General features: G+C 43.7%; 1 long non-coding RNA gene across 1 annotated transcript; it reads left to right on the forward strand.

Moving 5' to 3' along the window:
- Positions 1-7,082: 7,082 nt before the first annotated feature.
- LOC127345932 (uncharacterized) lies at positions 7,083-10,472 on the forward strand. The gene is made up of 2 exons (XR_011754400.1): positions 7,083-7,618; positions 8,427-10,472. It is a non-coding gene; the product is annotated as an uncharacterized lncRNA (long non-coding RNA).
- Positions 10,473-12,973: the final 2,501 nt, after the last annotated feature.

Here is a 12,973-nt window from a genome sequence, read left to right on the forward strand (position 1 = left end):
ACAAATACGCTTTGAGTTTGTTTGCTTCATAGAACTTAAGCCACACATTTCCTTCTCATGGCTTTGGAAATCAAAATGTGTGCCAAAGATGAAATTCTTTTGCTGGCTTGTACTCTCAGATAGACTCAATACACGGAATATGCTTACTGGAAGAAATTTTGTGTTAAATTCTGGATATAATTGCCTATCCCCCTAAAGAAACGATGGAACACATGCTATTCCATTGTCAGTTCGGTCAGAAATGTTGGGCTACCTTGAATCTACATTGGCATGCACTTGGTAACAGGTTACAAATAATTGAGCAAGGCAGGACACAGTGGGCAGCTCCCATGTTTATGGAAATCTTTATTGTGGGGGGCTGGAGCATATGGAAAGAGATAGATAACATGCTTTTCAACAATGTTGCACCAAATGTGGAATCCTGGAAGAGAAGATTTATAGTGGACCAATAGCCTTTAAATCAGATTTTTTTCCTTTTCCCCCTTACCCCATGATACGTCTCAAACATATCTATAATTTTTTATGCTCCATGCTTGTTTTACACCAATTCATATGTGTTTTGTTTACACTTCGTTGCACTTTTACATGATTTCCGGCACTAACCTATTAACAAGATGCCATAGTGCCAGTTCCCTGTTTTCTGCAGTTTTTGTATTTCAGAAAAGTTGTACATGAAATATTATCGGAATTGGATGAAACAAAAGCCGGAGTCAATATTTTACCGAAACAAAAACGAAGTCCGGAGGGGGGACGAAGAGGCGCACCAGGGCACCTAGGGTAGGTGTGGGGCCCATAGGCACCCCACCGACCTGAATCCTCCGCCTATTTATACATCTTCTCGGGAAAACCCTGGATACCTGAGCCTCCATCCACGAAAAGTTCTGTCGCGGCCGCCATCCCTGAACCCATCTCGCGGGTTCTGAAGCTCTTCCCGGCACCCTGAGAGGGAAATCGTTGCCGGAGGCATCTACATCGCCATGCCTGCCTCCGAAGTGATGCGTAAGTAGTTCATCCCTGGACTATGGGCCCATAGCAGTAGCTAGATGGTTGTCTTCTCCATCATGTGCTTCATGTATCGATCTTGTGAGCTGCCCTACATGATCAAGATCATCTTTATGTAATCCTATATGTTTGGTTTGCTGGGATCCGATGAATGTTGAATACTATGTTAAGATTGATTATATATTCATGTCATATGTTATTTGTGATCTTGCATGCTCTCCGTTGGTAGTAGAAACGCTGGCCAAGTGGATACTTGTGACTCCAAGAGAGGGTATTTATGCTCGATAGTAGGTTCATGCTTCTAGTTTCCTAGAGAGTGACTTTATAACTTCTAAGGTTATAGATGTGTTGTTGCTACTAGGGATAACCCAACAATATTTTATCCGAGGGTAACTCTATTGTTTACTTTACACACATTGCTTAATGCGATAGTCTGTTGCTTGCAACTTTATACTGGAAGGGGTGCAGATGCTAACCTGAAGGTGGATTATTATTCATAGACGCAGTTGGATTACGGTATATGTATTATGATAAGGGGAATCCCAGCAGATCCTCCTCGGGTGTTGCCCGATCTTTCACAACGAGAACCAGGGGTAGTAAATACTCCCAACAACGCGATGAACGCAGCCTGGAGAAGAGGGAACGAATCCAGCAAGCAACGGATCGATGAACGATACGCCTCAAACCTTGAGCTAGACAATCCTTGATGAACACAAGAACCTTCGCAGCGGATATACTAAATAAACGGTAGCGTCGTACCCCCGGAAGGATGATACACGTGAACACACGCAATGGGGTAAACCCTAAACTTTAGTCTAAACTTGTCTACCTAAACCCTAGCCGTGCCTCCACCTTATATGAGAGGGTGGATGGCCGGCCAGCCCTTACTGGGCTGGGGCACCCCACTATGGGCCTAGCCCTAGTTGGATTGATATGCCCAAATCCAACTGACACACTAATAACCCTAATTTGGCCCACCGCATGACCTGGCTACATTATTTCCTAACATAGAATGAATGACACAACCTTAGACTTAATTATTACATGGCGTAGGTCGTCCTAGCGTGTCACTCCTGAATCCTCGATGGCGTATCGCCTAGCTTGGTGGAGTCCTGAAATTGGCCTCCACATAGGCCTCCATGCCCATATCATCCTCCCCCCTTCAAGAAGCTTTGTCCCCAACGCATGAGGGTCTTCTGGAAAAGGTGACGTGATATGAACATGACACATCCTTGCCGTTGTCAAGTCTTGCTTGCCTTCCACACCACATCCTCCCTCGCGGCCTTCTTGACTTGATACAGCAGTTGGCGCCTCCTTTCTTCTCCACATGAACTTGGACTGCGGCGCCAATTACCTTCTTGTTCGGAGATCTTGACGGAACCCTGTGTTGCTGAACATGACCCTGCACAAGATGTGTAATGCATGGGCCACATAAATGTCTCACACGTCCATCCTTGCCTCGATGCATCCGCAATGTCGCGGAAAATCGGACTGCAGTACTCCAAACACGGTAGTGCCGCTGCCCACTGTTTCCACTGACGCGCTGCGCCACAGCCGGCCCAGAAACCGGTTGACCGGGTCTGTGACCGGTCGGTCCGGTTCTGACCGGGTCTGGGACCGGATTATGATCGGGCCATCGCGAAACACCAACAACACTGGCTTCTCTAACCTCCTCGCCTCCCACTCCTCCCATGCGCATCTGCGCCATATGTACTGAAGCACCATCGGCATAAATATCATCTGTCTGTATACTAGCATCAACACAAACTGGAACTGTAGCACATGCTGAAACATCCACATCAACAACAAGTGTAGCTTCATCCGTCTTGTCACCAACAAGAACTGGCTTGTCATCTACAGGCATGGCTGAAACATCACCAACATCAATGCTCGGAACATCATGCACCTCATGTCGCACTTTAGATTTGTGCAACTTCTCCTTACGCACCACTAACTCCACATAGGACTTGATATGGTCATCACCCAAAGGCTTCAAAGTCCGCTCTTTGCCACCATGCATAAAAGAATATGTATTTGCTCTCCCAGCATGTGTCACATTATGATCATACTGACATGGACGTCCGAGTAGCAATCCGCACACCTCCAATGGCAACACATCGCACTCTATCTCATCAACATAGTCATCAACTGCAAATGGCACACGCACCTTATGAGTAATCTTCAGCATATCACAGCTATTGAACCACTCAAGACGTTTAGGTTCAGGAAGACGCCATGTAGACAACCCCAAAGCTGCCACCATCGCCTTGCTTATGCCATTAGTACATCTACCACCATCAATCATCAACTTGCAAGCCTTGCCCTTTATAATGCACTGAGTCTGAAACAAACTCCACCGCTGACCCTTGTCAACTGTTTTGCAAGCATCACGGGATGAACATATCGGAGATAACTATCCTATATCCTCTAATTCATCTAGCATATCCTCTAAACGGGGAATAGGATGACGATATCGAATAGTAATGTTGTTTATTGCTCTACAATCTACACACATGCACCATGTACCATCTTTCTTAGGAACTAGAATAACAGGAACAACACAAGGACTAAGGCTTATGCGGATATAACCTTTGTCGAGTAGCGCTTGTACTTGCTTCTGTATCTCTTTCGTCTCTTCGGGATTCGTTCTATATGGCGTCTGATACGTCCAATTTGCATCACTATTTTATATCATAATTTGCTGTCATTCATTGATATATTTCATATTTGGAGATGATACTTATGTTATTTCATCTATTTTGCATGATTCATGATTATTGGAGGATCGCGCACGGGAGTCAGGATTCTGCTGGAAAAAGCGCCGTCAGAATGCAATATTTCGGAAGATCAACAATTGACAAAAGTTATATGAAAAATCCTATTTTTCCAGAAGATGACGAGAGCCAGAAGGAGGAGCCGAGGAGGGCCACCATGGGCCCCACTCACAGGCCGGCGCGGGCCCTGCCCTGGCCGCGCCGCCATGTGGGGAGGGGGCCCACAGCCCCCTCTGGCCTCCTCTCCTTCGCGTATTTCTTCGTCCCGAAAACCTAAGCTCTGGGGGAGAAGTCGCGAAGAGTCACAGCCGCCTCTGCGGGGCGGAGAACACCAGAGAGAAAAGAGCTCTCCGGCAGGCTGAGATCCGCCGGGGAAATTCCCTCCCGGAGGGGGAAATCGACGCCATCGTCACCACCATCGAGCTGGACATCATCTCCATCACCATCATCATCATCTTCATCATCATCACCGCCGTCTCCACCGCTGCACATCGTCACCGCTGTAACAATTTGGGTTTGATCTTGATTGTTTGATAGGGGAAACTCTCCCGGTGTTGATTTCTACTTGTTATTGATGCTATTGAGTGAAACCGTTGGACCAAGGTTTATGTTCAGATTGTTATTCACCATCATATCACCTCTGATCATGTTCCATATGATGTCTCGTGAGTAGTTCGTTTAGTTCTTGAGGACATGGGTGAAGTCTAAATGTTAGTAGTGAAGTATGGTTGAGTAATATTCAATGTTATGATATTTAAGTTGTGGTGTTATTCTTCTAGTGGTGTCGTGTGAACGTCGACTACACGACACTTCACCTTTATGGGCCTAGGGGAATGCATCTTGTACTCGTTTGCCAATTGCGGGGTTGCCGGAGTGACAGAAACACAGAACCCCGTTGGTATATCGATGCAGGAGGGATAGCAGGATCTCAGAGTTTAAGGCTGTGGTTAGATTTATCTTAATTACTTTCTTGTAGTTGCGGATGCTTGCAAGGGGTATAATCACAAGTATGTATTAGTCCTAAGAAGGGCGGTACATTAGCATAGGTTCACCCACACAACACTTATCAAAACAATGAAGATTAATTAGCCGTATGTAGCGAAAGTGTAACACCCCAACTTTTATAACCTTGTTTAAACAAATTTTAGTGGTGTGAAAATGAGGGCCAACAAAAACTTTTTTGTGATCAACCCCTTGAAATAATATTTGTTGTTTGTTTGTCTTGTTTGATGTGCTAAGTATATCTGTTTGAGTTGGTAGTTGAACAGAATTGTGAACCAATTCAATCTTAGTGCCCTAGTGATCATGTCATTCAAAATATTATTATCTATTTGACAAAAACTTTATCTTGGCCACTTCTCATTTCAAGTAATTTAACTTTTCCCAGAACGTTGAACCAGGATTTATTTGAAACATTGGTTTTTCCAAGCTAAGTATTTATTGAACTTAGAAAAACCAACAAGTTGGTATGATCCCACTATTTTGCAAACCCTCATTTTAGAAACGTTTACAGATGGATTTCAAACACATTTGAAAAGCTATAAAAATAAGGAGATGTTCATGTCTCCACTATTTTCTGGAAAATCTTGCAAAAGCTTTACTCCCTCATTTGAAACCCTTTTTTTTCAATCCTGTCATGACATGATCATCGCTGAGCACTTGGTCAACAATTATTCTTGGGATCCTTGTCTAGTTGTTGTTGATGACCTTGTTTGATTAGTGTGATTTGTGACTTGTTGTTTGTGGTTCTAGTCTAATGGGTATATGGCCCAATCTACCAATACATATTTGTGTGCTCTAAAAACAAATTGATCAAAGAGGATGTTCACCTTAATTAGAATCAGGACAAAACTCACTCCATTATCTTCCACTTCTACTTTGAAACTATAGGACCATAGCTCTACCAAAAAAAAAAAAACCTTGTGCTTAAATCTCCATCAGACCTCTCCTGTCCAACACATATCTTCTGGGCACGATGGCACTAACGGGACCACCCTGATCTTGTACACTCTTTTAGAAGGACCTTTCATACCAAGATTCTCACTCCAACTCTATTTTGAAATCCTCCTCTTTTTGCAAACAAAACCTTGTCTATGACCTATGAAATCACTTTCTATTTTAGTTTGTTTATTTAAAAATAATATTTTGAAGATTTTATATCTTCGCCTGTTTTTCTCTCTCGACTTTGTTCTACCTCCTTATTCAAATTATTGATCCTCTCTCTCATAGTGTAACTCAAAAACCCTCCCTATCATTTTTGTTTTTGAAATTTAGAATTTCAACCTTACCTCTATTTCGGCCAATTTTAAAAATTAAAACCAAAAAGTGACCAAACCCTTTCAGAAAAATACCAAAACTAGCGTGACTTCACACCACAGCTAACCCATCATTTCTGACCATGGTAACCACACTGCTTCTTAGAAATTTTGAAATCCAAGTCAACCCCAATTTTCGGCAGATTTGGACGAAACTCTCTTTTCTATCTCTGCTACCACTCAACCCTTGATCTTTTAACACTAAGCCATAGTATTCTACCACACCAAACCTCCTAATCCATTCTGAACAGCTCTGAGCGCATTGGTTCACTACATTTTTTAGCCAAAAAAAAAAAAAAATCTTGAGGAAGCCTCGCTGAGCTAGCTGTTCCCATGTCCGGCCCCTTTGTTTTCTTCCCAGAATCCCGGCCAAAAGAAGAGAACCTCATGCCACTATGCCAGTCGACCTAGATGACCTACGCTGCTCCACGAGTTTGCAAGACGTACAACTCGCTGGACGAAGCCGTAAACCCCAGCATCACACATGATGAACGCGTTTCGTAGCCCACGTCCGTTCCATGGCGAGTATTACTTCGCATGCGTGAGCAGCAAACCACCACACGACCCTGACCCTCTCTTCCGCACACACACGCGCGCCAGGCGCACCTGGCCGTGATCGGCATGAGAAGTTGAGAACGATCACCACGTCCGCAACCGTCCCTGGACTCTCTCCTCCGCACACGTTTGCACCTGGGAATCTGCCCGTGATCAAGGCGCGTGATCACCGCGTCGCTCACGCAACCGTCCGAGCCTGGACGCGCTCGTCCGCGACCAACGCGCGCATGCCCTCCCTGCTGCTGTGCTGACGCCAGCCGCGTGATGTCACTACCACGACGTCAGCAAGGCGCTGACGCTCCCCACCGCCCCGGCTGCCCTATGGCGAGCCCATGGACCCATACACCGCCGCCCTGCACCGCGTCCACTGTACGCCGCTTGGAGGCTATAAAAGCCGCCCCAAGTCTCTGCGTTTCGCCACACCGCTCTCAGAGCACTCCTCTTCGCCCCTCCTAGACAGCCAGAGCGCAGCTGGGCAGCCTCGACCGCTCCCTCGCCGGCGGGAGCCCTTCTCTGCCACGGACCACCGAGCGGAGACACTCAAGGTCGTGCTCGGCCTCGTCCTTCTCTACCCTCCTTTTTGCTGTCTCGTTCATCTCCCCTATGTGCCACGATCCTAGCCCGCCTCTCCTCCATCTCCAGGGAGCCTCGGAGCCGCCGCTACCCTCAACATCCGAGCAGCTCGCCATAGAAGACCATGCTGCTGCCGCATGTGGAGGAGTACCTGCTCGAGCTGGACTTGAAGCGGCGTTTCTCCGTCCCTCCTCGACGTCCACGACACCTCCTGCCGGCGGACGACGAGCTCCCGAGCCGCCATTCATGCTCATGCGCCCGACAAGCACCGCCCTGCCCGCAACCCGGCCGTCTGCGCCGTCGACCACGAGCTCGCCAGCACCAGGGAGGCGAGCAAGTGTACTGCACCGAGTCCCCGCGTTGCTACCACGTCGACTCCATCATCTCCGGACGTCGCAGGTGAGCTCCCGAGGACCCGTCGTAGTATTCAGCTAGCAGATGCAGGAGTTTGAAGACGATTCATGTACGTAGCCTGTGAGCATGGATATTAAAGCAACTTAATTAAGTCTTTTGGGTAGATAACAACCGTTCGATCTAGATCCAAGGGCAGCTTACCCATTCAGTTTTAAGTAATAGAATGACAAGTGAGACCCATAGTCAGATTTTTGATCTTTTTCTCTCACACACGGACACGTTGGTGGGCTGACCCGTTCTGTCCCACACGAGCCAGTTAGTTTTGGTCTGCAACATGTTTTTGTTTAGCTTAATCCTTAAACTTTTAGTTCTAACAATAAACGTCAAATTGCAATATCTCGAGTTCTAGTGATTCATATTCAATGAAACAAATTGCGTTAGTTTCTAAATTTAAATATCTTTCAAATGCCACTGGTCCCATATTCTTACGATTTTTCTAGAATTTCTGGTAGATATATCTTATCCTATGTAGTTTCAAATTCAAAATTTGATATAAAATTGTAGAAAAATCCTTTTTCCGTGAAACCAAGTTTGTTAGCTTTGTTTTACCTTCTTTTTATTTAAGTTTGAGAGTTAGATAATTGATTTGTGAACCATTTAGGGTTTGAACCCTAAATGTTTAAAGTTAACCCCTTTTTGCCTTTATCAATAATTTAAGTGGTTAATTTGAGTTTATGTATTTTCAAAACCAAACCCTCTGTAACTTCAGCCTTGATTGATTGACTTGCTTGTATTACCTTAAAATAGTGTAGTGATTGTATTGTTTGTATGCCTTTTTATTTTGCGACGATAGATTCGGACGTTGTCGGGTTTGAAGGAGGGGAAGGATTTGAAGAAATTGAAGAATTTGAAGAAGACCAGGGACAAACAAGCCAACCAAGGCAAGCCATCTTTTGATCTCTGATATGATGTCTCCTTGGATGTCATCTTGTGCTATCAATAGCATCTTGGTTCTATGTGTGATGATCTCCATATTGTTGTCATCTATGCTTGGATGCAAGCATGGTACCTCTATTAGTTTTGTCTTGTCAAGGTCTTGGTAATTGGTTGGGTGTATGGTATCATGGCCACTGCTATCCAACTTGTTTTCTATTCTTAGCTTGAACATGTTCCACCTCGGGACAAGATTCATACTACACCACCTTCTGGTGTAGAGGTATCAATACCACGATCTTGGTGTATTCTCAAATTGTGATGAGTATGCCTAATTCCCTAAATGGTGTTGCTGTTGGTCAATTCTCATCCCTATCTATTGATTTGGGTTAGATAACACCACAAATCCGAAAGTATATTTTCTCTTATGTTGTCATAATACATGCTTAGCTCAAACAAGTATGATCCACTCCAATACCTCTTTTTCATACCCTCAATGGCGTGATGACCCTCATCTCGGCCATAGTGTTGTATTAGTTCAACTCATGAAACTTTAGGTTGGGAACCCCTCAAGGTTTACCTTGTTGTAAATGTTTATGAAAACCTTGGGTGAGGCAATCTTACCCAAGCGTATGGTTTATGAAAGGAAAGGATCTTGACAAAGATGGTTGGAAAGAGGAAATGTGTGTGACTTGGGTTTTTGAGAAAAACGACACATGGTTCTCTGTATTCGCCCGGAACAATTAACCCGCGCAACCACACTACTCCAACGTGGGCACGGGGCTTAGCTTGACGTTTGTTCTTCTTAGCATGAGGCACCGCACAACTATACAAGGGTACGATTACCCCCGAGTCCGGGTTGTCATGGTTGGGACAATAGTATAACGGGAGGTCTTTGGGGCTGACCCGTCCGGAAGACACTATGGGTCTCCTGGCTTGGCGGTGGAGCCACGCTCAAGAGGAGGTGAGCTGCCACGGTGCCGGGGAGGTACATACTCCATAGGGTAGGACCTCTTGCTGAGTTGAATGGGCGAAAGGCTTCGACTGATTATCCGAGACTCGCATACTTTCGTATGACGAACCGGGGATGATCCCGGCGGATTTATCAGATCTTGTGGGGAAAGTGCGCAAACTCTGCAGAGTCAAATCTATTCGAATAGCCGTGTCCGCGGTCATGGACGGTTGGGATGGCCGTTGCCGAGCTGTGTCGAGTCTTGTTTTATAAAGTGCTTTACAAAGAAAGAGAATGTGTTGGATGTACCGGAAGGGTACGGAAAGGCTGGTGCCGACCATATGGAGATGGTCGAGGAAAATGAAACAAAAATTGGGTGACCCTTCCTAGTGTTTCATGTAGGGGAACTCTTCTTCAATAAAGATATAGAGATGTCGTAGTCTATCTTTTGAAGTATCATCTTCAATAAAGATATAGCGATGCCATAGGACCTATATGGAGTGTCTTCTTCAAACAAGGCATAGAAATGTCTTACTACTTTCTTAGTGTCCCCTTCAACTGCGATGTTGGGATGCTATATCCACAAGAGAAACTACCTCTCTTTCTCATGCTATTTCCACAAGGGAAATTAGCTCTTCCCTCTTGTCATCTTAGATTAGCACTTGTTATCTTGCACCCTTGCAAAGTACCTTCGTGATGGTTTGCGAGTACAATTCCAATGTACTCATGGCTTTGTCCCTGGCTATTTACTTGGCCAGACTTGAAGCAGTTCGACCGATGAAGAAGGAGTTGACGACGTCTATGCGAGCTAGGAACGTCTTCCCAGTCAGTTGCCTGTAGGGTTTATGGCAGATGACTTGGGCTCCGCGCTGTTGAAGTGAAGATGCTACTCTGATGTTTAGTTAGGCCCTTCAAGGCTATTATGTAAGTAATGGTCATGAGACCTTATTGTAATTTTCTTATTCCGCTTTATAATGGATGGTGTAATTTGATATCAGTTCGGTTATGTGTTCACGGCGCACTGATCATGGGATCGTGAACTGTATACATAACAGGGTATTTCGGACAGTTAGTCTGGGTCCCCACAGAAAGCACTAGACTAAAATCCCGTGTGTCCTCGAGAACGTTTGGTCATTATAAGTAAACAAACCGGCTTGTCCTTTGTGCTAAAAAGGATTGGGCCACTCGCTGCAATTATTATTCTCGCACTTTACTTACTCGTACTTAATTCATCTGCTACATCAAAACCCCCTGAATACTTGTCTGTGAGCATTTACAGTGAATCCTACATCGAAACTGCTTGTCAACACCTTCTGCTCCTCGTTGGGATCGACATTCTTACTTATCGAAGATACTACGATACACCCCCTATACTTGTGGGTCATCAAGACTATTTTCTGGCACCGTTGCCGGGGAGTGAAGCGCTATTGGTAAGTGGAATTGGTAAGGGAAATTTCTCTTGTTTGTGCTGATTTTATTTACGCCTGCTGCCATAATTCATTATGGAGAGATCTTCTCTTGAGTTTTTATTTGGAAAATCTACTACTACCGCAAAGGTAGTGGATGAGGCGCCAGTGAGGAAGAAATACCAGACAACATACCTATGAAAATTATTGCCCGTGTAGTGGATAACCGGTATACAGGGGATGGAACTGTTCACCCTGGTGATCATTTACTGTTCTTACATGCATTATGCGGTTTATTCAAGTGTGCAGGTATTGCTATGGATGAAGTGAGGAAGAAATTATTCTCTATATCATTGTCTCTGGTAAAGCGGCGCATTGGTATAAATTACTGGATAATGGGGATTCTCTTGAATGGAATGATATTGTGCCCCGGTTTTATTCTAAGTTCTATCCTCCAAGTGAAATTCACAAAGATCGGAACCGCATATATAATTTTTGGCCTCATGATGGAGAGAGTATTGCCCAAGCGTGGGGGAGATTGAAGTCTTTAATGCTCAAATGCCCCATTCATGAGCTTCCTGGTAATGTTATTATTGATAATTTCTATGTAAGACTTTCTTTTCAAGACAAGACCTTGCTGGATACTTCTTGTTCTAGATCATTTACACGCAACAAAGAAGAGTTTAAGAGGGACCTTCTTAATCGCATCCAGGAGAATACTGAAGGATGGGAGAACGACAAAGATAGAGAATCAGGTATAAATTATGATTACAAATGCATTGAAGCTTTTATGGATACTGATAAATTTCGTAATATGAGTGCTACTTATGGTCTTGATTCTCAAGTTGCTGCAAATCTTTATAAAGCTTTTGCCTCTCATTATGAATTGCCTAAGAAGAACTTTGATAAGTATCATGAACCGTATAAAGATAAAATTGATTCATCTATAAATAAATGTTTTGTAGTTGAAACTGTTGATCATGTTATTCCTGAAGCTTATATTGAAAAAACTCCTTTCCCTGCTAAAATGAAGGAGTACTCTGTTATAAATAGTGCGGTTCATAAAAGTGAAAAGAAACCTATAGAACCTGAAGAACAAATAAAAGTTGAACCTGCTGTTGCAATAGTTAAAGATCTTGTGACTGAAAATGTGGAGGATGGTCATATTATTTTCTGTGAAGATGCCTCTAATATTGTTTCACATCCTAATAAGTCTAAGAAAGCTAGTGTTCCTATGTTATCTGTTAGAATTGGAGATCATTGTTATTATGGTTTATGTGATATTGGTGCAAGTATTAGTGCTATTCCTTATGAGCTTTACACGGAGATTATGCACGAAATTGGTCCTTGTGAACTTGAAGATATTGATGTGGTTATTCGGCTGGCTAATAGAGAAACTATCTCTCCAATTGGTATTGTCCGAGATGTGGAAGTTCTATGCGGTAAGATTAAATATCCTGCTGACTTTTTGGTACTTGGTTCTGCTGCTAGTAAATATTGTCCTATCATTTTTGGTAGACCTTTTCTAAATACTTGTGGAGCTATTATAGATTGCAAGAAAGAGAAAATTTTGACTAAATTTTCTGGTGAATCTTATGAGTTTAACTTCTCTAAATTTACCAAAACTCCTTATAAAGCTGATTTGCCTAATAATGATTTTAGAGTTGAACAGTGTGCATCTATTGCTCTTGCTCCTAATAATCCTTTGCAGCAGCATTTGGAGAATAGCGAGAGTGAAGTTTTTAGGGAAGAAAGAGATGAGCTTGATGAAATTTTCCTTCGTCAACCTATTCTTAATCATGATTTACCGGTAGAAGATCTGGGTACAACACCACCACCAAAGGAAGATTCTGTCTTTGATTTAAAACCATTGCCTGATAATCTTAAATATGCTCATATTGATGATAAGAAAATATATCCTGTTATTATTAGTTCTAAGCTTTCAGAGTTTGAAGAAGAAAGGTTATTTGAAATATTTAAGAAACACCGAGGAGCTATTGGCTACACTCTTGATGACTTGAAGGGGATTTCTCCCTCTATTTGCCAACATGCCATTAATATGGAAGATGATGCAAAGCCTGTTGTTGAACCTCAGCGTCGTCTAATTCC

This window comes from Lolium perenne, chromosome 3 (genome assembly GCF_019359855.2).
Source record: "Lolium perenne isolate Kyuss_39 chromosome 3, Kyuss_2.0, whole genome shotgun sequence".
Taxonomy (NCBI): domain Eukaryota; kingdom Viridiplantae; phylum Streptophyta; class Magnoliopsida; order Poales; family Poaceae; genus Lolium; species Lolium perenne.